Source organism: Numenius arquata, chromosome 10, assembly GCF_964106895.1.
Source record: "Numenius arquata chromosome 10, bNumArq3.hap1.1, whole genome shotgun sequence".
Classification (NCBI taxonomy): domain Eukaryota; kingdom Metazoa; phylum Chordata; class Aves; order Charadriiformes; family Scolopacidae; genus Numenius; species Numenius arquata.
Genome location: NC_133585.1, coordinates 9456540 through 9483108, shown reverse-complemented (window position 1 = coordinate 9483108; position 26569 = coordinate 9456540). Strand labels below are relative to the sequence as shown.

The 26569-nt window shown below is 40.0% G+C and overlaps 1 protein-coding gene across 1 annotated transcript in view; it reads left to right on the top strand.

The window, feature by feature from the left end:
• The window catches only part of ZCCHC24 (zinc finger CCHC-type containing 24), a 110598-nt gene that overhangs the window by 18408 nt on the left and 65621 nt on the right, over positions 1–26569 (top strand). The window lies entirely within an intron of this gene.

Sequence of the window (26569 nt, the reverse complement as noted above, 5' to 3'; positions counted from 1 at the left end):
ATTTAACTACAGTTAATTTGCTGTTGAGGATTTAAGACATATATAAGCCAAAACACAGGTGGAAAAGCATCTGCCAACTGAACAGGGTCAGCATGAAACCAAGTCTAATGTCAGATGAACTTTAGCTGAGTGTATTCCCCCTGCTGTTACGCATAGACTAAACTGTTTTTTTCATGGACTTCAGCTGTATATCTTTCATTAATTCTAACAAAAACTGTGAAATTAAAGTACATTTGCAGTCTTGGGTGCGGCACTTGCAAATATTTTTACTTCATATTATTTCAATATACATTGAGTAAGGCAATTTTCCTTAGGAAACTATTTTGAAAGTTTGCCTGCCAGGAGATGAAAAATACTCCCATTTGTTTACTTCTGTGTTTAATGTACTCAGTGTAGCAAGTTACTGCAAAATGTAGAGATAGGACCACGTAACAGCATACGTTACTTAACAAGGGGACTAGAACTACAACTACTAAATATGGGGCAGAGAGAAACAGAGCACTGAACTGTGGGAGAGGGCTGCGCTGTGCTGCGTAAGAAACCAAATGAATGCAACAGATCCCCTGACGATCAATACGTGCGAGCTGCAGCTCGCACAGACGGTCCCGAGTGAATGTCTCAGAGCTGGACCAGAAGTGCGTTATCTATTTCATAGGTTACTTTACAGTTTGAGGCATTAGAGATTCAAGAACGGTTAATGAAAATTCAAGGCATACACACACAAATCCAGGAGAACCTTAACAAATTAAGGTTCATGCAGGAAGATTAATTTACTTAAATTGCACATCCCATGTAATTTTTTTAAGAATTCACTAGTAACATCTCAAATTTCTCTGTGAACCAGGAAAAAGCCTGTGAACTCTGTGGCTGGCCTATGAGCTAGTAAGCAATGAGTGAAGGAACACAGGATGGGGAGGCATCTGCTTGCTCACTAAACATGGTCTTCTACGGTTACAGGCAGCCATATCATACAGTCCCCTTCATAAACTGATCAAGTTTTAGTTGGGAAGTATTTCAGTATTTTGCCCTTGCTACTGCTGATGTGGGCAGCTGTTCCAGAACCTCAGGCCTCTCCAAATTAGAAATCTTCCAATTTCCAGGATAAGTGCAACTCATGGCCACTTTATAGTCATTTGTTCTCCTGCCAACATTGTCCTCCGCTGAAATAGCTCTTCTCCCTCCCTGGTGTTTATCTCGGGATGTATTAATAGACTGCAATCATATCCTCTCTCAGCATTCATTCTGTAGGACTAACCGAGCCAGGTTTTCTCAGTCTCCTCACAAAAAGTAGATGGACTCTCTGTTCCCCAGACCTTCTCATGGCTGTCCTCTTGTGCTTTTCATCTCTTTGTGCTTGCAAGACTACATGTACTTAATCCCAGAACAGATCTCATCAGTGCCTTTTGCTGTGTGTGCACATATCTCTTTCTATAAATCAAAGTTTGTGTTACTTAAGGAACAGGTGATATAAAATTAGTTCTGCTTTATTGGAGATTTCTAACACAAGTGTTTTATGGTCTAGTCAGCACGTGCTTCTTTGAAAAAGAGCAGATTTCAGCCTTCACAGAAACTTAAGCAATTCCATTATCTAAATCTGAGGACAAAACTACAGTGGATGACCCTGTGTTGACGAGTTACGTTCAAAATGTTGAAAACATTGTACTCAAGAAGGGAGCACCAACAGTGGGATCAGGCCTTTGTTAGAAAGATCCCATCAGTTACCACTGCTTTTGACAATAATTGATTTCTTAATCTCATCACCGTATGCACTACCTAATAGCTTAGATTTTGATGCGTAGTTTTTCTAGTGCTTTTCAATGAAAGTTGTTTTGGAAATCCTACCAAAAAAGGGCTGTAGCTATGCATTTTTAAAGTACTTAAATTTGGATAGGGAAAAGAGATAAACTAATCTGATTTGGACAAAACGCATATCAGTAAATCACACAGTATTTTTATTTTCTTTTTATGCAACTGCTTAATAAGAAACAGATTTTGAAATGGGATGTTTTATGGAGTTTTTCCTGCATAACAAAGAAGTTGTGTAATAACTTTGAGATTTTATATCCTCCCCTAATTCTGCTTGTTATAAACACTGCAAAGATGTGTTCTTTTTCTGTTGCTGTAAAAGCCGATGGTATACCACACTGATGAAAATGCACGTATCTGTTGAGATTTGTATCTCAAATGATGATCATATTCTAGGAGGTTAAATAATTATAAACAAAAAAGGCCAGCTTTAGTATTTGAGTACCTCAGGTATCTACAGTTTGTCCAATATCCTGTCCAAAATTATCTGTTTAGAAATTGAAATGGGATTTAGCAAACTTCTGTTATTTTAGCACGTAGTTTGTGTGATTGGTAGTGATAGGAAGCATGTTTTCTGTTTGAGAAACTACCAGAAATGAGAGCAATGCTATGACTGCAATTCATTGTTTCCAATTTGCCTACATTTGCAAAAACTGTTTGTTGCAATTATTATGTCTATAAAAAACCACATCACTTTTTATCTTTAGTGTCATCTTTATAGCATACCTACATATTCTCTGAACTAATTTTTGAGTTTCAGGGGCTTAGATGATAACATCTTACTTGCACCTCTCTGATGTTCTTTCACATACAGAACTCTCATTGACTTGAATAAGCTGAAAAATGTCTAGAGAAAATAGGTTAAAAGCAGTGCTCTTACACTTAACATAGTGACACTCATATTATCATTGACAGTGCCATCAAATATACAAAATATTTATCTTTAGCACAAAAGGTGAGGAATGAAAGTACTTTTCCTATCTCATTTACTAGTAGTTAGTTGCATGATATATAAATATATACATATATAGGTCTGTGAAAACTTTGTTTGCTTATTTGTGTACTCAAAGGTACTGGGCCAGTGTACATCTTGCATATGCATAACCACAGGTTTTCTTTCCCTTACCAGGACAAATAATGATGAGCTCTGGGCCAGTAATATTTAAAATGTGTTATTTTTTATGACATTTATTTATCTAGCAGATGTAGAAACTCATTGAAGACCTTTTTAAAAAAGTTACATTGTCTGTTTTCACCCTTTATCACTGTAGTCTGTATTTTTAAATCCTACAAAACATAAACAGCAGGATCATTTGCACTATGCATGGCCTATACAAAATGAATCTTGCTCCTTTACATTACAGGGATGTTATTGACATTACCACACTTCCATGATGTCATCACCCTAAACTCAGACCTATCATATAGGTTTAATATGCAGAAAGTACAAGATAATGAGGTATGGTATATATGGACGTTTTTGAATAAAACACCTAGTTTGGGTTCTAAGAAGTTGCTAATGATTGAATTAATTAATTGATTGATTGATTTTGCTGCTTTGGGAAGGAAATATGTGGACACAGATCCTGGACCTCATTTATTGCATACGTCATTTACTTTTGTTAATTTGGGCAGTAATGGATTAACAGCAAAGGCAGCAACAAAGTTTGTACTTGTAGAGGTCCAAGCTCAGAGCTCCAGAAAAGCATCTCTGTATTCAACGTTTCTAAACTGCTCTACCTTGTGTTTCTGCCTAGCACCAGTTCCATCCACTGGTCTCTCTGTCTTAAATTTATTCAAGTGCTGTCAAATCCTTTGTGAAAATATGTGCAGGCCTAGTCACTCAAAAAATACCTGGCTCCAGCCACATTTTTCTGAATGCTGAACAAGGAGACTGCTCTGATCCCTATGCCAGTGCCAAGCTCTCTGCAAGAGTCTCCCTGACAATTCCTGTAATTTTCTACACAGACAAGGAACTTTCACATCATGGAGATGGTGGAAAAAAAAAATACATGCAAATATCACCGTTTTGCAGTCAAATCCCTGGTGCACCACGACAATTTGGGTTCAGTCCTTGGGAGATACAGAACTGTTACACAGTGTGTTTTTCAATTTTACACTATACTCATAGAGGAAAATGCATGTGTATGCTTGCAGAAGTACAGACATACCACCACAGACATATACGTGTGTATGGGAAATGGTATTAGCCTCATTTTGCACTGCATTTTTAAATCTGTGAATGAAATGTTTGGCATGATCCATATTAATGAGGCCAACAGTGGGAATCTCTCCATTGCTAACAGTGATCTTTGAAACAGGTCCCGTAAAACTGAAGCACCTTGAGAGCACACATTCAGGTCAATGGGAGTAGCAAGTAATTACTGTGGCTGCTTGAGTTTGTATAGATTTGCTTTTGTGGTTTCATGCAGGATGTGGAAGAAATCAGTGTCAAGCTGAGTTTAGTCCTTTCTTCTTAGTCCATAACTTGGTCTGCCAGATCATGCTGCCCTGAAGCTGTCCCTCCCTGTGGTCAGATATAGTGGATCTTTGGCAGTAAAGTTGGCTCAGCAGGCAGTTATTTGGCTGCAATATTGCAGTGACTTTCATGTCTGAAGCATTAATCTGATTTGTCTTGTGCCTTATGGTTGTGCAAGGATCTCAAATGTCTGCAAAATGCAAGGAGTCCACAGCTGTGCTTCCTCCAGGTATCAACGGCTGGCTACGATGGATGAACAAACTGCCATCTTTACAAAGACAGAAAGATTTTACCTTTCTGGGTTTTGGCTTAGGGATCTTAATTTTATAAAAAGCAAAACAAACACTTTTTTTTTTTTTTTTAAGTGGAAGATGATGTTTCAGAGAGCTTTGGAATGAAAGGAGATCATAGACTTTGAAAAATATTAAATTTCACTCTGAAAATAATAATTTTTGACAGTTGCTACATTTTACAGTAGTCTTTGGATATCGGGTGATGGCTTCCAAATAAACATGTATTTTCCCCAATGAACTGAGTGAAATATCAGTATTCTTATTCAGTTGTAGGATGAAGGATCAAGCTCTCCACTCCTTCAGGAATCTGAAACCCTTTATGGCTCAATTTTTCAGGCTCCACCACAGTTGTTGATGGCAGTATACTTGCTGGCATTTGATAAGGTGCTGTACGGGTGTCTCATTTATGCTTCAATTCCGTTGGCTTAGAGAGTTATTAGAGTCCTGACTGTGCAGTCCCTGATATGAATGAAGCAGTATTTGAATCACTAAAGTTAGTATTCCACTTACAGATGTTAAGATGAAAATATGGGACATAAAAGAAAATGACAGCTAAATTCGTCTTTGGTGCAGTAGCACTGATTTCAATTAGACCAGTACCAACAGAGAACCTGTATGCCTGTATTACAAGGAGGAAAAAGCTGTTAATCTCTACTATATGTAATTGTTTTCAAACTGCATGTGGCACTCCAGAAAATAAATCTTTATATATCCAGCCCCTCAGTTCTCCATCTTTGAAATACATTTTGATACACTAACCTGTTTTGTAAAGTGCATGTTTCTTCATCTAAATGTATCTCTATAAGAAATTGTAATTCTTAGGTGTGCATTCTGTAAATACCTATGCACGTACTAAACTTCCACCTTACAACACACTGGAACAATTTGAGGCTCTCAAAAGTCTTGTTTATACACAACATACAACTTTCATTTATTCATATTTTTCCACTCAGAACCTGCATAAAATTATTTTAGATGATTCAGGCTTGGCTAAGATTTTTTAAATTACTTTTTTACCACATGCAGCCACTTTGAAAACACCACGATAACAAATATACTACAAAATTTATTGCAGGGTTGGGGTTTGGGTTTTTTTCCCCTCATATGCTTAAAGTTAGCCCTGCCAAGTTTTCTCAGAGTTTCTGAATTTAACTGGATATATTTTCTCAGATCATTTCTACTTTTATTATGAAGACTCTCAGAAATCTTGTAACAAAAGTATGGTGGGCTGTAATTTTGTCACGTCTATTTTACCTCTGGAACGATAGGCTGTTTAAAAGTCTGAAGCATCAGAAAATACTCATTTCTGTCTGTTCTGGAAACTCTGAATAAGCTGTGCATGTCATGGCTTTAAACCATTTATCAGAGAGGCAGGTAACTTGTTCAGCTGTATGTGAGTAGAGGGGATCTGAACAGCCCTGCTTTGACAGCATGCTCCCAAAGTACTAGTTTTAAAACCGTGGCTATAATATGTTGCATTTATGTCCAGTTGTTTGATAAACTGCGTCCTTGGAAAGAAGATACTAAACCCTAACAAAGCAGAATAAGAGCAGTTACAGGGAAAAAGAAAACAGAAATATCTAGTGACCCGTGCCTGTGCCCCTTTCCTGTCTAGCACACTACTCCATGTTACATTCCCAAAAGTCTGGAAGACCAGCCAAAACCAAACTCCTCCTTCAGCACCATCACTAAGCTGTTATTACTGTGGTTCTGTCTTTATTGCTGATACGAGTTCAAACTTTTTTTTGCTGTGGGAAGTGCAACGTAAACAGACGCGATAAAGGCAAATACTGTAAGAGGACGTGCTTGCTTGGTCTTTGCAGCAACCTTGGGATGGAATCTCAGGTCCTGTGTGATGGTTACTAATGGACTGTGTGACAGGTTTTGGAGGATCACCCTCCACAGAATTTGAGGTTTTATTGAGGTTTTCTAACTTCTTTTTTTTTTTTTTTTTTGCCTTTGTATCTCATTTGCATATTCACTACCTAGATAAATTCCAGTTGGTTGCCCACTGACAACAAGGGGGATATGAGAAGAAAGCTGTTTAAATATAACCCCTTTTGGATACCCGGCATTTCAACTGAATAAGGTTTCAGCACTGGTAAAGCCTTAACCAGATCCAGGTTGAGCACAGTAATTCTGGGAAGACTGGAGGGGAATAAATTAATTTGGGATCTCTGAAACACAACTTCTGTTGAGAGACTGAAGAACGAGGGTTGTTTTCTCCCACAAAAAGACATATTAATAAGTTGCAAATATGTAGAAAACCTTGCATGAAGGGCACACTTTGTTTTCCAGATCCACAGCTAATGAGTCCAGAGTACTGGACTTCAACTAGGCTGCTCTTTCTAACTGTGAGGCATTGAAATGAAGTGCCTGGGAAGGCTCTTGAGCATTGGAAGACTTTCAGAACAATATAGATAAACATACGTCAGGATTTTCACAGGTGATCCTGTCTAGGGACAAGTGAGAGAACATCCCAAAGCATCTCCCAATCTTACGTTTCTACTATTGTATATCTGCATACTAATAATACAACTGATTATCTTAAATGTGCCCAATTTATATTTAAAAACTGAACACAACAGACCAGATCCAAATCCTGTGCAAGTTCTTGGGAGACTTCGATAAACTCCTTTGAAATAGACTGAACATTGCACTGGTCAAAATCTGAACCCTGTTTACCAACAATTTGGCATTTGCTTAGTTTGCAGTAAAACTCCTGATAAACCATAATTAAGTGCTTAGCTTGGAAATGAATACTGTGAGCATTCCTCTTGACAGGGAAAGTAACGTCTGGTTTCCAGCCCTCCACAAGCTGATTTATAGATAAGGTGGACAGAGAACCACCAGGTCAAAACCACACTAGTTTATCAATTCCTCATTCGCACTGATAAGAAAGGAGCAATGGAAGATTAAGCGAGTCATGTTTTCTCAGAGTATTTTGGTGTGAAATACAGGTTGTGGAATTTTTATCCGTGCTTGGAAGCATTCAAGATCTGCCTGGACAAAACCTTAGGAAACCTGACCTGAACTCATTATTGGTCCTGCTTTGAGCAGGAGGTTGGATTTGGTGACCTCCTGAGGTGCCTTCCAAACTTAATCATGCTGTGATTCTATTCTATGATAATTAACTATAGAGATAATTTTCGTGCTCTGCAATAAGAGATCACTGATTGTTCTTCAAGATCTCTGTATCTCCCAGCTCTAATGTCTACCATCACAATCCTTCCTCACTGTGCTTTTAAATATAATACTCTTGCAAAATACAATACTGCTAAAACATAAAAGTTGAAGAAAACAGGCATTTATTACAACAACAAATACAGAAAACAAAAGACCTTAAACCTTGGAGATAACACCTGTCAAAATGTCCACAAACAAACACTTCCTTTAAAAATGTTACTTCATTTAATCTATATTTAGAAAGTCAATCAAATAACTTTTTTTTTTCCAAAAGGAATTTTCTCTAGGAAAATGTCTATTTCAACAAGGTGAAAAAGCAAAAGGTTGAGGCAGACATCTGAAGTGGAAGAAACATTCTTTGCTTTGCAATGTTGCATGGGTTTCATTTACTCAAATGAACACATATCTTTTATATATCCTTTCCCAGATTCTCAAAAGTGAAAATGCATTTTCCGATTATCCCCATGCCCAATTAAAGACAGCCTGCAAGGTCTGAGTGGAGGCTGGGATGGTGTCAGATAAATGGGGCACGCTCTGGCTGTTGAGGAGAAAGCGACTGTCAGGGGCATGAACTGCCCTGTCTCTCCCTCCCTTTTCCTTTTAACTGACTGTACAGTGGAGGAAGCTGGCAAACAGATAGCAAGAGCAGGGAAGAACGAGAGCAAATCGCTAAAGGCAGAACACCTCGCAGCTGCAGCTCATCTTCTCCTTGCTTTTCTGTTTGTCCCACGACAGTCTGTAGATTATGAGGATACAATTCCAACCCAAGGGGCCCCTCTTTTATTTTCCTGCTGTTAAGATGTACCAGTCAGTCCCGCCTTTCCCTCCTGTTATGCCACTTCCCTCAAGAAATTAAGATACTAAATGGAAATTAATCCCTCTTCCATCTCCCTGGTGTAGCACAAGTATTGGTGTTATTCTGCTTATCTGGCTTATGTCAATAACTGTAAAATGAGCCTTATATATTTCGATATGGCTCCTTTTATAGCTATGAAAAGGTCTACTATGAGATGCAAACAGTTTCTCAGGTAACTAATGCCCATCTATACCTTGTGGGATTTATATATCCTTCAGACTAGCTGAGAGCTAGATCAGAAGCAGGAGAGGAGGCAGCACTGCATGGATCAGGAACACAAGTCTTTGTGCTGTACAGATGCATGGATGTCAGCCTCTCCGACATCAAGCTCAGGAGGCATCATGCAATCTGCTTAAATAGTCCAGGAGCAGTATTACTACACAGTAATAGTATAGTATTATATAGAGTATACTATGTGAGTTGAGTTCACTTAGAATCAGCAATCCTGTGGCTACAAAGGAATACCTGAGGAATGAAATTGGTTCAGAAGTCACTGCACCTAGTGAAGAACAGACCATTTGGTCTTGGTAGGGATGCTAAGATTCAAGGGCTTATTTAGCATTCAGCCTGCAATCCTAAAGAGTCTCCCACTATGTTTAGAGTAGCTCCCCAGTCACTGCTCCCTCCCAGGAGGAGCATGTTTTGATACAGCCACCATTTGCTGCCACACAGCAAAAGCCACATGTTTTAGCCTTTCATTAATGGTGTTTTAGGGCAGATGGCATAAAAACTGACTGTAGGTTCCTTGTTGCAGCAGCACCAGTCAGTACATACCTGTGAAAGGACAGGGTCTGTAAGTTTGCTGAAACACCAAACCTGAAAACTTTGAAGACCTGTGATCCTAGTCATGCTAATTTTCTAGCAAATTCAAGTGGGAGAAGAATCTGCATTTATTTTTTATTTGCTTTTTTGACATAGGGCCATTCCTAGTGCTTTCAATGCTATAAAAACTGTTGATTCCCTAAACTTAGTACCATTAAGCAGTTACTTCCATAATTTTATTTTTCCCTGTTTACGTTCTGGAAGTGTTAGCTCTGACTCCACTCTCCATCCAGAAATATATTTATGTTGTACAAATGTATAATGTGACTCTCGGAAACCTAATAACTTCCTCCACTGTTAGACTTAAAGAGCTGAGAACAGAACTTCAGTTCACAGACATAAGTCCTGGTTTAACCCCTAGGTTATTTCTCTGCATCAGCTCACCAAAACCAATACTAAATATCTCGTTTTTTCTAATCTATTTTTAATAGCAAAATATATCTTGCAGAAAAATAATAGTCAGATTTGCTGATAAGATTACTGTAAACTTAGTTCCTTAACATTTCATATTTTACACTAGAAGTTATCTGTTATGTTACTGATAGAAGGAGACACTTAAGGAGACATTTCCCAGGTTTGTAGAACCTTGTTTTTTGCTTAAAAAACAAGTCTTTTCTTCCAAATTTCTTTCATGGGGCAGAAAAGCTAAGATGTTTGTATAGTAATTAGAGAAAACACAAAATAAGCCTTTCATTTCAGAGCCCGGTCAGTGCCAAATTATTAGCTAAGGCAATAAAGCCTGTAGACAGGCACTTAAACTGAAACATTTGGGGATTTTAGCAGCAACAGCAAACATTTTGGAAATGACATAATCTTGATCACTAGTTCGTCCTCAGATTTGTGTCTGATTTTCCACAAGATATTTGCTACTCTTTGTTTCTAACTCATTCTCTGACTGTACAGAAACGTGCATAGAAGTATAGCAACACCTTTTGAGATCTTCTGTATTACCGAGCCCTGTAAACAACTCATTTTTCATTCTACAAAGGAGGAGCACATTTCAGCTACACTTAGACGTGGTCTCAAGCTGTAATTTTGGACGTGAGTTCAGAGTAACACTTAATATTTCCCAGGTTCAAGGGTTTCATATACAAAATACTGGTTTCAAATCAATTTCTAATTTTAACCCACACTGCAGGTGTGCAACTATAGATAAAACTCTGCAACAGCACAGCCAAATCAATACTTCCACCTGAGCCAGCAAACCCACACCACCTGGCAGCCAAAAACACCCAGCCCCAGCACACACTCAGCCCTCCCAAACACTGCCCCACAGGTCTTACATGGGTGAGGAAAGGAGATCCTCAAGAGGCTTCACGAGAGCAGAGATAACCTCTGAGGTGATTTTACATAGCAGCCGCCTTGCTCTTATTCCTAAATGCCTGATTATGCAGTTGAGGAAATTAGAAGAGCAAAAAGCAGGGGAGGGAAATGGCAAACAACAATGGCAGTCTCCTTCTTCCCAGAAGATCGAAGGAGATTCATCATTAAGGGAGAAAGGCAGCTATTAAAAAACAAAACTTAATAGTGGTCATTCCAGACCTACATTTTGTATTTCTCAATGCAAGTTAGAGCTCTGCTATTTAAGATGGGTTTCTGTAAACCCTGGTTAAGAAGTTTAATAGATTAGAGCTAAACAACAAAACCACACTGCTGTCTTCATCATTTTTACCAAGAATCATGAAGAATTCTTCCTGTAATGTCAGGTGTCCCTGGGCCTGATTCTCTGCACCCTTTACATGAGGAGAAACCATCACCAAAATGGTCACACTGGCATTTGTGCTGCACTCGCCACTTGTTAAAGTGTTTACACCAAACAGGAAAATAGAGAACCAAGCCCAGGAATTTTCAGGTTTCCTTGAAAATGGTTACTTATGTAAAGGTTCATTTCTATCCTGAGATTGTTATATGGCTGTGACAGGTGACATACATATCCACCTGCATTTCACCTGTCACAGGCACATGACTTTCTCAGGATGGGTGATATCCATATCTCCCGAGATAGCACAGGGTGCTGTTACACACAGAAAACTAACCATACTCCAATTTTAGTGCATGCTGGTTATTTTTGAGTTATTGACCAAAAATCTCTATCTGTTTTCTGCTAATGTATGTGTATTACACAGTTGTAACCTATGTGATATAATGTAGAAATGAAATGTGTAGGCTGAAGCCTGAAGAGGGGACAGAGGTCTGTTTCAGTGATGCATGAAGTTTTCTTGAGGTGACTTGCCGGGGAGTGTGAAGGCCTGACTTCCACGTTCAGCTCTTCTCTAGGGTCTGTAATCACTCTGCCCTCTCAGCTATTCACCATTTTGTAATTTTGTTTGATTCCTTACCCGAAACCCATCTGATCTTCTAAACCACGACCAGCAGCTTCCCATTGGTCCCTCTTCCTCTGTGTGACCCAGTCACAAATGATAGTTTGAATCTCCCCATCTTTGCTTGGTGCCCTTAGAGGACAGGGATCTCTGACTAGATAGCATGGCACTTGTGGTCTGAGAGCCAGAGGTCCTTGTGCACTGGGGAGGGAGAGGAAAGATAAGGTGGGCTGTAAAGATGGACATTTTATGCCTGCAACCGTCAGCCTGAGCAAATAAGATGAGAATCTAACAGTCGTCCAGAGCTTGCTAGCATAGCACCGCGTACAGGACTGACGGACAGTTACTGCCTGTATTACTATTTCTGTTGGTCAGTAATGAAAGCGATGCTAATTAATAACAGTCTGACTTTTAGGCCACTGCTAACACTCCGGTTAAAAAAATTGTCTCTCTTGCTGGTATCATTTCCAGCAGTCTCCTGAGCAGCAAGTCCTAACTTGCTTGGTTTGTGATAAACTATTTCCTTGCATACTTTATTGAATCTATTTAAATAAAAGACAAGAAACACTTACTATAAACCTGAAAAGTGGTGGTATTAATGAGAAACTGGAAAGGCTTTTTGGTTTTTTAAATAATGTTGACATGTATAAGTAAATAATACAATGTTCTCCTCTATAGCTGCTTGAGGCACAACATATCCAATATTAGCGTAAGTGGGTACAGCTAATAAGGGCTGTACTGTTTATGCTGAGCTCACAACGTGACTCGCATTCTGTGTTTGTTTGCAAAGTTGGAGAGGAGAACGGGGCATTTTTCTTTTTTAGCATTAACATAATTTTAACTCTCATCTGCTTTCTTCTGAGCTCCCATTCCTGATTCAGCACGCATGAGTCTGCTAATGAAATCCAGATGTCAGACAAGAAAACAATAAGCTCTCCCACCCATCTGGTGGATCAGGTTTCTCAGAGATTAGAAAAAAAAGAATCAGGAGAGATTCCTAGAATGTCTGAAACTTTAGATTTCAGTGTGTTTTCAGAGAGCAGAGGGCAGCAGGGGGATGGTTTGGAAGTAAAATTGATAGTAAGTCAAGATTCTTGGTAGAAAAGAGAAAAGAAATTGAGTGGTTATGTTACTAGTTACTGTAAGCCCTGAACAGACTTAGCGTATCCCAAATTCAGTGCTGTGCTACTACTGAAAAATAACACTGAGCATCACAAATAGCAGTTCTGAGTCAGAAATTAAAAAAAAAGTGATGTGATGTAAATTATTAAACTGTTCTATTCCTTGGCTTTGCTGTTACAAGGTCCCAGTCCCTCCAGAGACTCAATAAACCTGGGGAGGAAATTATAACATCAGCCCCCAGTTTTCTTTGGATGATTATTTGCAGAATCTCACAGCTATGACTCTGGGCTTCCTCTCTTTCAAACCTCACCTTCCTCTCTTTCAATCCTCACGTTCCTAGGTTGAGCTGCACACAACGTGCCCAAGCCCTTTCCAAGACTGAGATCAAATTTTTCACAGCCCTCAGCTTCTTTGGCAGCCTCTTTCTGTCCCAAATCCGACTGTAGCTTTAGGCTTTCTCCTTCTCTCAACCCTAACCCTGACCATAAACCTAAGCTCCAGACAGAGCAGTCCAGTCCTTCCTACAATCAAAGCTTTGCATTTTTTCTTTCTCTCTACTATTTTTTGTTTCCGGAACGTATCATAATCCTTGAAATTTTACACCTTAGGCCTGAGAAAAAGGGGTCAGAAGTTTCTGTACCAAAAGACTTGGGCCAAGGAGCCAACTGGAAAAAGAAATTTGCTTCATTTTTGGAGGAAATACTTAACAAAAATCAATTTTACTCAAGCTTTTTATGTGACTAATTCAAAGGAATGTTCCCAGTAATTTTCAGACAAGTGAATAATTGAAATAAAAGTGGTGTCTTCTGTACTTCCAATAACATTAGGACGCATCGGGGTTTGTTTTGACTCTGAAAGGCATGTTTCTGGAGGCACAGATTGTGAGGCATTGAGGGCTTCCCTCATTTGAACTGTATTTAACTTAAAACAACTACTACTTTTCAACTACAAAGTTGATTTTATGCTACTTCTGCATCTAGGTTTCCACAGCCACACTCCTCTAGATTGGCAAGATAGTGAGAAATGTTTTATAGGTTGCTTTGCAAACTCTGTTGCGACAGCAGACTTCTCTTCTACACAGGCACTTCCCTCATCTGTGGATGGTGGTTTGGTGGCCTCACCATGGAGAAAAGCTCCCTCCCAGTCACTTTGTTCTGCTCACCTCTGTCCCCCTTTCATACAATCTAGCATCTGAGCGTTCTCAAGACGTACACTTGTGGTTTGCTGTCCCAGTCTCTTCCCAGGTTCAGTCTTGTGCATGTAATGTAGTGTTTCTGATCAGTAACTTTTCCTTAAACATCAGAAAAATGAGGTCAGATACACGTACCTTGCAATGGGAAAAGGTTCCTGGTGAGCTGTAGTTCCTGTGAGAGCATGTAACTTTGTCTCAGCTCAGCTTGTAACCCAAGAAAGCTCACCTTTGCCTACTAATGAGTGCTGCTCTGCTGGAAGAGGTTTCCATCATGCCAGAAAGCAGAGTGGTCAACAGAAGTGGCCTTCTCCCAGTGGCTGCACCTCTCCCCGACATGTCTGACCATGGTGCTTGCAGACCTGGGCAAGTTCCACCTCTGCTCCAGGCCAACTGGCCCAGGCTACTTCTTATCCAACAGTCCTGTAACTATACTTGTTGAGATGTAATACAGTATTCTGCAAATCTGGGGTTTTCAAATGCCACAGCTTCACATCTGTGAATGTTGTGCCGTTTTCCCTGGAGGACTGTGGTTATAACTATTATGATGGAGATAAATCTTCTGACCATCAGGAAATGGCAGAATTACTTGTAGGTGTTGCTCTGTGGAAGTTTAGCATCCACACAGACTCCAGGAGCTCTCTGCTGTCAGATTGGGCAGAGCTATTGGATATTTGTGCCTCCTACGAAGGGAACCGCTCTGTAGCTACAGGCATTTCAAAGTACTTGTTCATTACTATGTATTTGGCCCAGGTTATCGAGCTGTTCATTATTCATGAGCTGGTCTTATCTCAACCCTTGTACACATTAGTGATTACTTGTGATGATGGATGGTTAGAGCTGGGTGCAGCCGGTAGGCTTTGCATTAGAGCCTGTGTTGTTTTAACCGGTTCATCTGGCGGTTGTACACAGAGATTCAGCAGGATCAGCACGCACAGAAACCGCAGCGGGGACCAGTGGCAGAGCTGTAATCAGCCACTGTCCTTGGGGAGGGCAGACTGAGTGATCCTTTCCATGAAGGACACAAAACACCTCAGTGCAATCCCATGGACCTCGCCCATCTTTCTCAGGAGGAAGAGCAGTATCTTATGAGAGCATCATTCTTCATAAACATTTCTTATCATGTCTTTTCTCTCTACCCCATAGTCTCCTCTCTTACAATCCCCTAATACATTTGATGGCTGATAAGGGCCAAAAGCAGAAGCTAGTAGAGATAAGAGCCAGAGAAGTGTGAGAAGTGAGAAGACAGCTGTTGCCTGAAGACTGCCAGCTGTTGAAAAATAATCAGAAAAGGCAGTGTGCAGCATCACCCTAAGGTTAGTTAATTAAGGACTTAGTCTAACTTCCACCTACGTCTGTGGAAAAGACCTACTTGTTTCAGTAGGAGCTGGAGAGAGACATGAGCAGCTTTGTATGATCAGCCTTCAGAAACAGGCTGTTGTCTTGCTCCAGCAGAATTATTGGAGCATGTACAGAGGGTCTGACCCTGCTGACCCCACGTTCTGCATCCTGTCGTACCTTCTCTTTATCTCACCTCCATTCTTGAGATTCTTTCCCAATCAATTCCCCTCCTTATCCAGCTGCTACAGTTAAATCCCTCATTCCTCTTCCAGATTATCTAAGATCAATATTTTGAACTATTCAGTCTCCTTTCCGACGTGTCTTCCATTGATGTAGGAGAATTAAGGCTGAAGAATGGATAATTGGCACAGCGAAACAGACGTAATGGGGAACGGAAAGCACAGGTCTTGTATTCCTTGTATATAGTTCCCAGAGACACAAGCCTTATCTAGCTTTTCCAAACTCAACAATTTTTCCTATATTTTTCTCTTTTAATCTTCAGTGGCTGTCATTTCATTCATCACTGTCATTTTATTAATCACACTAGAAAACATGTTGTTTATCTGCTTAGCACATCTTGCAAGTTAAGACACAGTGGTTTCATCTCTGGATATTTTTAGCATACCTTGGGTGGTTACATTACAACAGGGAACATAGCCAAAAGTGCAGTGAACTCCAAGAGTTACATCTATAGATTTAGATCTATGGAAAAGCAACTTCAAGTTCTTGAAAAACCCATAGTAGGTTTTAGTAGGACTCCATGAGTCAGACTGTCAGCCAGCGGTTGAATATCCAGCAGTAAATATTCACTGTCTCCTTGTAAAATGGATGTATTCCATACTGCTCCTTAAAAAAACCGATTCTTGATTCTTTCTCATTTAAGGCAGTTCTAGCCTGGATGAATAACTGAATTTGGACACTGTAAGAAGTACCATATTGTACATCTCTGGAAGATAAAGCTTTGTGGAGCTGATTTTTCTTTTAAGCCCTGACTTTTCTACTGGAGTAAATTACATGGACTGACCAGATAAATGTCCCATAGAATACAGAACTGGTGTTCCATCACATGTAGCTGAGCCTTTTCTGCTCAGTCTGTTAGCTGAGAATTTCAGCCGGCGTGGCATTCTGACCTTACTTAGCTGTCGTGTTTATGTGGTGGAAAGAACTCAAATTGCGCAATGGGTATGTGAATCTTGAGTCAGAAGAGGCAAGGCAACTCCCTTGACCATTTATTGCACCTCGTACCTTTCTACACATTTCCACATAAACCAAACATTTCTCATTCTGTACAATGCCCCTCATGAGAAAACTGTCCGCTTCTTTTCGATCCGAGGCTGGAGCGGTAAGTTTTGAATACCTGCATCTCAGCTGACACAGACCCGTGGGTCAGACGTGCCGGCAGCGCTGCAGAGCTGGCCTGCAGCGGATGCGCACGCTGTTCCCAGCATTTTACTGTCCCCTTAGGTCCTTGGAAGTAGTAAACTTTCTGCTTGATTCTGCACAGCTGACCTAATTGCTCATGGACTTGGAGTACTTTTTTTTTTTTTCTTTTTAATGACCAGTTTTGATTAAAAACCAAACAACATTGTTGTAGCGCACAAGATCATCAATGATGAAGAAAAAGTTTAATTTTTTTCATAGTGTCACACTAGAAACTCAAGTTTAGCTGAGTAACAGCAGTGACCTGAGGTGATTTTCAGAATCACTCTTGTGAGAAGAAACCTGCACTTATGGTAACAAGTTGTACCCCTCTAATTTTACATTTAGCCATGCTAAAGCATCATTGTATGCAACTTGCCCAACAATTGAGATCGCTGTATCCGTTACCTGCCCTCTTCATTGTTTACCACACCCCAAACACTGTCTTCTGCAGACTTTATTAGTCCTCATTTTACCTCTGTTCCTTTTTTTTGGCTACAACTCAATGTAATATTTTCAAATTAAAACAAAAGAAAGGGGTTACTTCAGCACCCACGGGTTATAAATGATGAATTTTTATTTTCAGATTCAGCTTACCCCTAAACTGCTTTTGATAGTGTGAAAAGCACCTCATTACAATCAATTCAACTATGGGGATGATTCAGGGAATGGTGAAATTTTGAGACTGAATTACTAGTCATCCCTATGAGTAAGAGGCAAAACTGTTCTAGTATTTTCCCAGAATATAAAAAAGCCTTTCTAATTTTGAGTGTTTGGCTTTGAACCATATCTACATAATTGTTTGTATTAGTGTACTTAAAATTTTGCTTATAGTCTCTTGTCCTGTAGGAATATTGTATAATCACAAGTGGGTAATATAATATCTTAAAGTTTTAACTATGAAGGCTGATAAATAAAAATCCCAGGAAATCTCTGCAAAACAGGTTTTAGATGAAAAGGACTTCAAAGTTGTACTTGAAAAATCGCAGGATTTTTATGCTTTGATGAACATAGTAAAACTAAAAAAACTAACAGAGTTGAAACAACATAGTTTGTTTTATCAAACTAATCATTTAGATTATAGTTTAGAAATAAACTCATATATTTCCTCAACATTTTTTTTAATTCAAATAATTTTGGAGAAAAGTTATTTCACTGGCTTTTACGATCACCCAATGATGTTTTAAATTGTGATGCTAGTTGTTTTGCCATTCTGGTACAGAAGTTTCTCTGAAATCTTTTTTCTCCTTCCCCACTTGCTTCTTACACTTTCAATCAAACTTTGCGGGCTTATGCTAAGGCCAAGATCTCATTCTTAAGTCCTACAAATCAATCCTGAACACCTTTTACACCCATAAGTAAATATCATCACTCAAACTAATGGTTTCTAAATGCCAACGAAAGTTGTTGTCACTGTTCTAATTTCTCTCTCACTATTAAATCAACCCAACTATGATTTCCCTTTCAACTCTGTCTTTTCAAGAGCTGTGGCTTAAGCTAGTCAAGACATGCAGGAGCTAAGGACCAGGAAGGAATTAGAAGCAGTTACACTAAACATTCGTATTTTTGGCACTTAGCATTTTGGTGAGAGAGTTGTATCATGGTGGTGATTCCTTCTTTGAGCCATTTATGAGAATATTTTTGTCTTTATCTTACCTTCACCTTTAATGATCACTGTTTTATTCTGGAGAAGGCTACCTGAGAAAGAGAAGTTAAGCATGTAGCAAATACGCCAAAGTTCGAGGGACAGCAAATATCTTGATGGACTGCAGGACTGGAACAAGCCTATTACAGGCTACAGATGCAGGTGCATTTGAACAGCAGTCTGAATAAATGCTGCTTTCTTTTGCCCTTTTGGAACTTTTACTTCTCATTCAAGTCAACCTCACAACCTCACTTTAGTCCATGTGGAAAAAAGTTGTCTTGGAGTTTTTGTATATTTTACCATGAATCCGTTCCTCACAGTCTTTCTCCTTGAGAAGACACTCTCCGCCACCTTAATCATCCACAGTGAGGGAATACCTTCAACAGAAAAGTTCAGCATGCACTTGTGGATTATTATTCTCTGGAGTGTCACTAAAGACACCAGTCTCAAAACGGAAGTCCACTTACAACAAAATTCAGCCTAGAGATGCTAGTCGGTGTCAAAGTTATATTTCCCCCATCCACCTCTTGCAGACAGTCATTCACGTTTAGGATACCGTATTACAAAATCATATCATTTCTATGTGTCAACAAAAGAACAGGCATCAATGTGCTTCTGCCCAGGAGTCTGGGTGAGTTCATTCCATCTTTCTGGAAAGTGAGTAGGGCATGTTAACATTTGATGAAGCACACGATAATCCATTTTTCTGTAATGCATCTTAATTATACACGATGATCTTAGCAATGCCATGCAGAGGATGCTGGCTGAAGAATGAACAAAGAGGACATCTGGTACAAAGCAGCACTATTCTCATTTGCTTGAAAATTCTGTTTCTCATCAAAACCTCAACCTCCTGCATTTTACTACACTGCAATAGCATTTGCCAGATACACCATGCACAGCTGGGCACCACAGACATCATCTTCTTTTGTAATTTTATGTTCCTACTCAATTCCTCCTGTCCACAAAGACATGTCATGAAAGTAGTATTTTTTCTTTAGATATTTTCCTGAGACCAAGCTGATCAGGGCATGCATGCTCTGTTTGCACGGAGAATGGATTGCGGTGTGACCTCATGCAAACATGAGCAATGGATGGACCTTAGGCTTCCTGGAAGGAGAAGCCAAGATAGGGCTTTCTCAGTGAACAAGAAGATGGAGAAAGGAAGACAACAGTAAGAAAAATCAAAAGTACCACGCCTACATGGAGAAGGTAACTATATATCTCTAGTGGAACGTGGTCTGGAATACCTCATTAGCTTTCTATAAAGGAGGAGGCAGAAGCAGGTTCTGTTGTACTGCCCTGCTAGGGACACTTTGAAAAGCTGCACTGACAACTTTCACTTTTGGTGCTAAATGGTTTTATCAGCCGTCTTTCTAAAGCACTGTCTCTCCACGTTCCTCCTGGCAAACAATCCTCTGTGTACAATATGCCTCACTTCTACTAACAGCAAAACAAAATAAGAAGTAGAGCACTTAGTCTTTTAGAGTTATCAGTGAATTGGTGGAGTTTAAAAATAGCCATTGGTCCTCTTACGTCATTGAAGAGACCCCTGCACACCCTGTCCTCAGATTTTGTCCTCATGGATTCTCCCATAACTCTGATACATGAAACAAAGAACTATGGCTCTGGAGGCGAGAATCTCAGTGTTAGTTTCACCATTCACATTAGTGATGTTTTCCTCCTTTTAATCTTTGGTGCTCTGCATAACATAGCAGTTCATAGCATTTGTCAAATCTGGAGCTCAACTCCAACTATAATATCCATGTAATCAGTGTTATGCTTATATTGTCACAAGAAAACAAAAGGAGTAATCAGACCCTGATTACTTGCCTTAAATTACATATTACATGGTTTGTTACTTGGAAACAGCAAAAAGTGTGCTCTTCCCTTCAGGTACATAACCCCCAGGAATATGTAATTGTCTCTTTAGCTCAAATCGCCATAAATCTTGTATGATTCTGACCGGTAGGATCAGGATCTGTTACAGTTCAAGTAAATACAAACCTCAGCAGCTGCATGACATCCAACTTTAATCTCAAATGCACTGCCTTACAGCCCAGCTCTGTTCATACTTCTATGGACAGGGAAAAGTGGTTAAAATCTAAATTAAGAAAACAGATGACACCCAAAGAAAGAGAGTGTGTGTACATGTACACACACTAATGTGTGTGGCTGGCTGGGAGGGGACAGGAAGTGCTGAGGAAAGGCAGGCTTGGAGAGAGAGTTCGCTCTCTCAAATGCCTGAGAAGGGTATCAAACGTAAAAGGCAGGAGAGAGGCTTCCTGCCAGCTGCACAGCGCTGTGCAGGGGGATGCAGTCTTCCTTCTTGTTTGCTGATCTAACCGAGTACTTCCCTTTGCAGTCACTTGCCAGCCAAAAATGAACTCCTATGATTACCTATCTTATTAGAAAATACTAACACACAACGTTTAAAATCTTAGCAGATGTGAAAGAGATATGAAGTTATTGTTTGGGTTTGAAAGAGGGTCACTAGGCATTCAAGCATTTTCTCTGGTATATATATATACAGATGCTATTGGTCCGTTTATTTGTGGACAGGCATCCATAACATAAAGGCTGTTGTAATGGCTGCAGCACCATTATTCACACCTTCAGTAGAAGGGCCAAGAATGGAAAAAGCACTGTCCCCCGCCAGCTCTTCTACAAATGTTCTGTGCACAAAATGGGATGTGATATGCCTACTGGCATATTCTTTTCAAAATAACTCTAGCTCAACCAAGATGTGTCTTTCAGACTTGTTGCTTTTCCTTGTGCTGTGGCAAGAGCGATGCAGAAAGCCTCGGCTGTAACAAACTGTACCATTCATGTCCTTAAAGGCAGGGGTTTGAAACCTAAAAGCTATGTATTGCAAAAGCTATCTGCAAGATACAGTTTACTGTATACGTTTTTTTATGTGTCTAAACAGAAGAGTTTTGCAAGATGCCTGACAACTTTTTGTGATTTAATCAATCTCAGCCAACTAAATCCAGAAAAGTACTTTTACATCATTCCCATGTGCGCCTGTCCCTTTGATAGCACGATTGACTTTTGCATGGCCTCGTCGCAGGCTGAAATGTGAGGTGAATGCTCTCCCATCCTTCTAAGAGGTTGGTCTGAAGCTCCCCATCTCATGTTGAAATGCAGTGACATTCAAACTAGTGGCAGTCCTGCCCATTAAGGAATCGATTACATTCTTTTGGGATGATATTAAGTGTTCAAATAGTAATTTGTTTTGATACTGATCATGTAATTTTAGTTGATGTTCTTGAAAGAAAACCAGCACAGCTGGTAGATAACTGTGATGGGCCTATGGAAAATATTCTTCAATCAAAACCCTACTAGTTTAGAAAATATGTCCTCAAAGCACTTGGGGCTGGTTAACCAACAGAGAAGAGCGATTCTGGAAGGCAATGGTTTGCTATTTTGCCATCAAAGTTAGATCTTACTTGCTACTTCTTTGGAGGAAAGTTGTAATTCTCGGGAACTAGATGAAATGAAGAATATAGTGGAATGCACTAGACAGCTAACAAAAGCTAATATTACACATTTGTTTTAACAAGTTGCAGCCACTGTCCTCTTTTATCTAGAAGTGGAGCAAGAGCAAGATTATTAGTAATTTATAGTATGGTCACTTGTCTTGGGTTCAGTCTCACTCTGCTAGTCATTGCTCTTCTACATAGTCGCAAAAGTCCCTAGTCCCAGAGGGATGGGAAATGTCAACATTAGGAGAGACAATTGCTTTATACAAAAGAAATAAAGAAAATAAAAGTTAGAAACTTTCCTAAAATAAATCAGGTTTTCTGTGGCAGATTCTGGTCTTTCTCATGGCATCCTGCATACAAGATCTACTAGTAATCCTTTGCCTTCTTTCTGCATCAGTGTGGAGCACCTCATCACAGCACCTTTAGGCCAAATTGTGGACTATTTTTTAAATGCTTTTGGTCCAGAAGCTGCTCTTTGAAACTGCCTCATGTATTAGAGCCTATACAGTTCAAGTCTGCTCGGTAGTTATGAAAGTATTATAAGCCTAAAGAAAGATAATGCCATTCACTGTTCAGTGAGGACTGTCCCATCTGCCATTGTCTTTTGCAGTACCACATATTCACCACAGAAATACAACAGAGAGATTGTGTGCGGAGCTCCCCAGTTTAGCTGCAGTGTGCAGTATGCTAAGGAATTTCCGTCACAAAGAAGATCCTTTTTTACAAGAAGGCGGTAATGTGCCCTTAGAATCCATTCGCATCACGTAAAACAGAGCTGTGTTTGTTCTGCCTAATGGACTTTGCATGGGGCATCTTTCTAGCACAGTCAGAAATATATTCCTTGGCTCTACCAGTTTGCCCTGAGGCACTGCAGTACCCCACACATTCTCCCCAGTGAATTCATGCTTTTCAAAATCATAGCCAGGTCCTCCTTGGTAAATGCGGGTGTCCCTGAAACTTCAGTCTAGCACGTTGCTACTGGCTACGTGTCCTAACTGTAAAAGATAGGTTGGAAACAGCATGGGAGTTTTGTGTTATTTCTTTAATATAAAGAATGACTGGACTATGTGTCTGCAGTTCATTGAAGTCAATCATTATTGCTTATTGCATCGAGGAAGGGGGTTGTTCAATGGGAATCGTGTTACTACTTCAATTACATTACAGCGACTAAAATAGTAAGCTCTCAAGTGAGCAAAAGAACATGGCTTTCAGTAACTGACACTGAAATCATGGAGAAATTCCTGGAGAACTTGACTTCTACAGAGGCTCGCTGAATCAGCAAGCTCTTCCAATTTTCTTCTCTTTCTTTGGTAGTTCCAGCACTCAGCTTTGCAGCCATGTATTCTCAAACATATAACTTTTTCTTCTGCAGGTCATCATTACTTTTACCAGTTGCAGAACCTGGGAGTTAGACTTTTTTTTTGTCTTTTAATAAGCACAGACATTGGGCATATTGACTTTAAAATCAGTTCTGCTTACTGTCTACCACAGGCACAATAGAACATACAAACTTATGTGGTCGGAGCAAGTTAGGCTGTGAACTCACTGAGGCTACAGACTGAATCCCAGCCAGTTTCCTGCACAACAGGCTTTTCAGATATTTTTGTTTGCATTTAGACTTCTTGTAATGTGTAGCACATTCATTTGGATGTGAGAGAATGGTCTTGTGGTTTAAGCTCTGGACTGGGATTCAAAAAATCTAGGTTGAATGCTGACCAGTTGCATGCGCTTGGGTTAGTGATACTGTCTATCTGTTTTATAGATGAGGAACTGTGGCAAAATCCCATCTTTAGATGGGATTAGAGACTAAGCTCTTGTGGCCAAAGTATTTTGCTGTTATTTTGCACAGCTCCTACAAGATCTCTACTTAGTAGTGAATGATACATAATTTTTAGACAAGGGTTGAAAAACACTTCACCACTGCTGGTCTGCACAGGTCCGGGGATAAGTGTATCAAGTTAGCACAGCTGACATACCACAGGTTTACAGAGTACTATTTACAAAAGGCCTGGGAAACCAAAGAAGAATTCAAGTAGGGTTCAAAACTTACGAGTGGAACCTGGTTTAGCCTCCTGGACGTGCCAAGCAGGGCTGGAAAGCAGACGAGAACAGTCTTTCATGAGATTTTCCTACTTCTGGTCAGGCCAGAAATTTTGCAAGAGCAGCCTTTCTCATGATATTTTGGCACTTTTGCTTCTGGTCTTGCCTGAAGACTGGAGGCAGAGCCATGTGAAAATACTAATGGAAAAAGCAACTTTTCTCAATGCGTTTGATCTTCAGCTACAGCCTGAAAGATTCGTGTTATTTCTCATACTTTATCTATGCCCAGCTGTTATTTGTAGGTCTAAATGTTTTTTAACTCATGCCTCCTTCCTTTGCTGCTGTAAACGTGCAGCTTCACATACGGCTTAATCCTTCTTCACGAAAATCCCGGGAAGAAACTGAAAGCATGATATGAAGTCTCAATCTTAAAAAGGACGAATTTTAATTAAGGAGAAAAATGTGCTTTCCATAATGCCAACCCTGAAACTACCTTAATGCCACCATCTACTTTACCCAGAACAGCATGGCTGACTTGAGAGTGGACTTGGTGTAGCCACTGTAGTCAGTAACAAGACTACAAGAGCTGATACCATATACTCCACTGACCCTCAAGGCAAAAGTAATCATAGATGGTTTTCTGATCCTCAGTCTATGTCATCATCTAGAGGATGAACTCATTGGGGCAGGGACTGCCTGGATCCATTAGTTTCTACCAGGTCTAGTGTGACAGGCAGCTCCTCAAAAATAGTGAACAATAATGTTAATACCAGACCTTTCTCCTCTGGAACTTTTAACCTCCATGTAACGCAGAGAATCATGGAACACAGAAGGGTTAATAGGAAAGGATCTCTGGTCCTCTTACCAGGAAGTTTTGCTTCTACCCAGATGAACAGAGATTCTCTGCATTTTCCCTGTGACAAAGGAGATGATCTTGACTGCGGCTAGCAATCACAAAGAAAAGTTAAGATCACACTTCCCCTCTCCCCAATTTTTCTGATGACCCAGTTCCCGTGAACTTCTTATCTAACCTGCTTATGGCTATTTGTAGCATTACTCTAAATACAGTGACATTTAAATACAGCATGCCTGCCCGATTTCTCTCTCACCCTGTTTATCTGCAAACACATGTTCAGTGCAATCATCTGCCAAAAACCAAAAGTTGAAGCTTGGAGGATTTATAGTAAGAAACCTTGTGTTTTTTTCTGGAGCGGGGAGTAGGAGATGAATGGACTGAGCCTTTCAGTCTTTCTTCAGAGTAGCACAGAGCATTGTCCTCACCTAATCATTCTCACCCCAGAACACATGTATGCATATTAGGACCTATCGCATATGTTCTCGGACTGTGTTCTGGAGACAGGTGATAACCATACTCTGGACCACTGAAATTTCATTTAGTCTGCAATTTATTTCTTGCTTTAACTACAGCTGTTTCTCAGATGATAAAAATAGGCTCCTGTGCTGGTGCTATCTCTGCCTATTTTGATTAAAACAAGATGCACAACTAGATCCTGTTCTGGTCCATATGATCCAAAATAAGGGAAGAGTGAAACAAAGTTTTCTTTCTAGCAAAATTATGGGGAAATGGAGGGGGATATGAACAAGCAAGAAACAGTCAGTTATTTCCCAAGCCCTCAAGCTGTTTCAGAGCCTTTTCTAGAATTTGCAGTTTGCAGTGGGTAAAACACTATACTGCAGTTGTCTCAGTACCTCAATTTGTTAAGTATGTATTAATAGAAGAAAGGTACGTGCCACTACAAAACCATTAGCCCAAGGGGAAGTCCATAGTTGATCCTTGCTTGTCCCTGTGACAAACACAAAATAGCACTGCATAGTTCTGCATCACTGTCGATACACAAAAGGAGGAGTTAAGGACTGGAATCAGGTCTGGCATCAGCCTGGGCAGCAGTTACCACAAAACAGTGATAGCTGTGTTGGGCTTCAGCTGGACTCATGAAAGCAGGCACTTTCACTGCACTGTTCTTTTCCAAGTGGTGGTATTCTCAAGGTCTGTGTTTCTCTCAAAAGAAAGCCAGAGCAAAAAAAGTTCCACGCATTCAGAGCCATGTTCATAATGGACAGAAGCAGAAAGGCAAGTGGAGCGAAGTCCCGTAGTTTGGTACCAGCAAACTTTGTACTGTGACAAGAATGGTGAGCCTGGGCAGAGGGTGATGAACCCAGCCTGAAGAATGCATGTGTTAGCTACCCTTGGAGCAGACAGAGGCAAACACTCTGCACAGCGCCCTGTTAGTTCCAGCACTGATGAATTTCCTTTCTACAGTCATCCTTACAAAACTTTTTGTACTGTTTTAGAAACCCTGCAGTAATACCTTCAAAAGAAAATGTTGAAACTAAGATTTCAGGTGACTTAGTTTCAGTTTCAATACTGTATTTGATCTCAAATACTTCTAGGTAGGTAGTAGAGTAGTTACACTCTTTAGAGGTCATTGAAGTGGTGCAGGACAACAGCAGACATCAGAATTTAGGAAAGAACATGAGGCCAGCTAGGGAGGCTCAAGTAATCTTGCAGTTTACATGCCTCAAACTTGATTAGTGACCTAATCA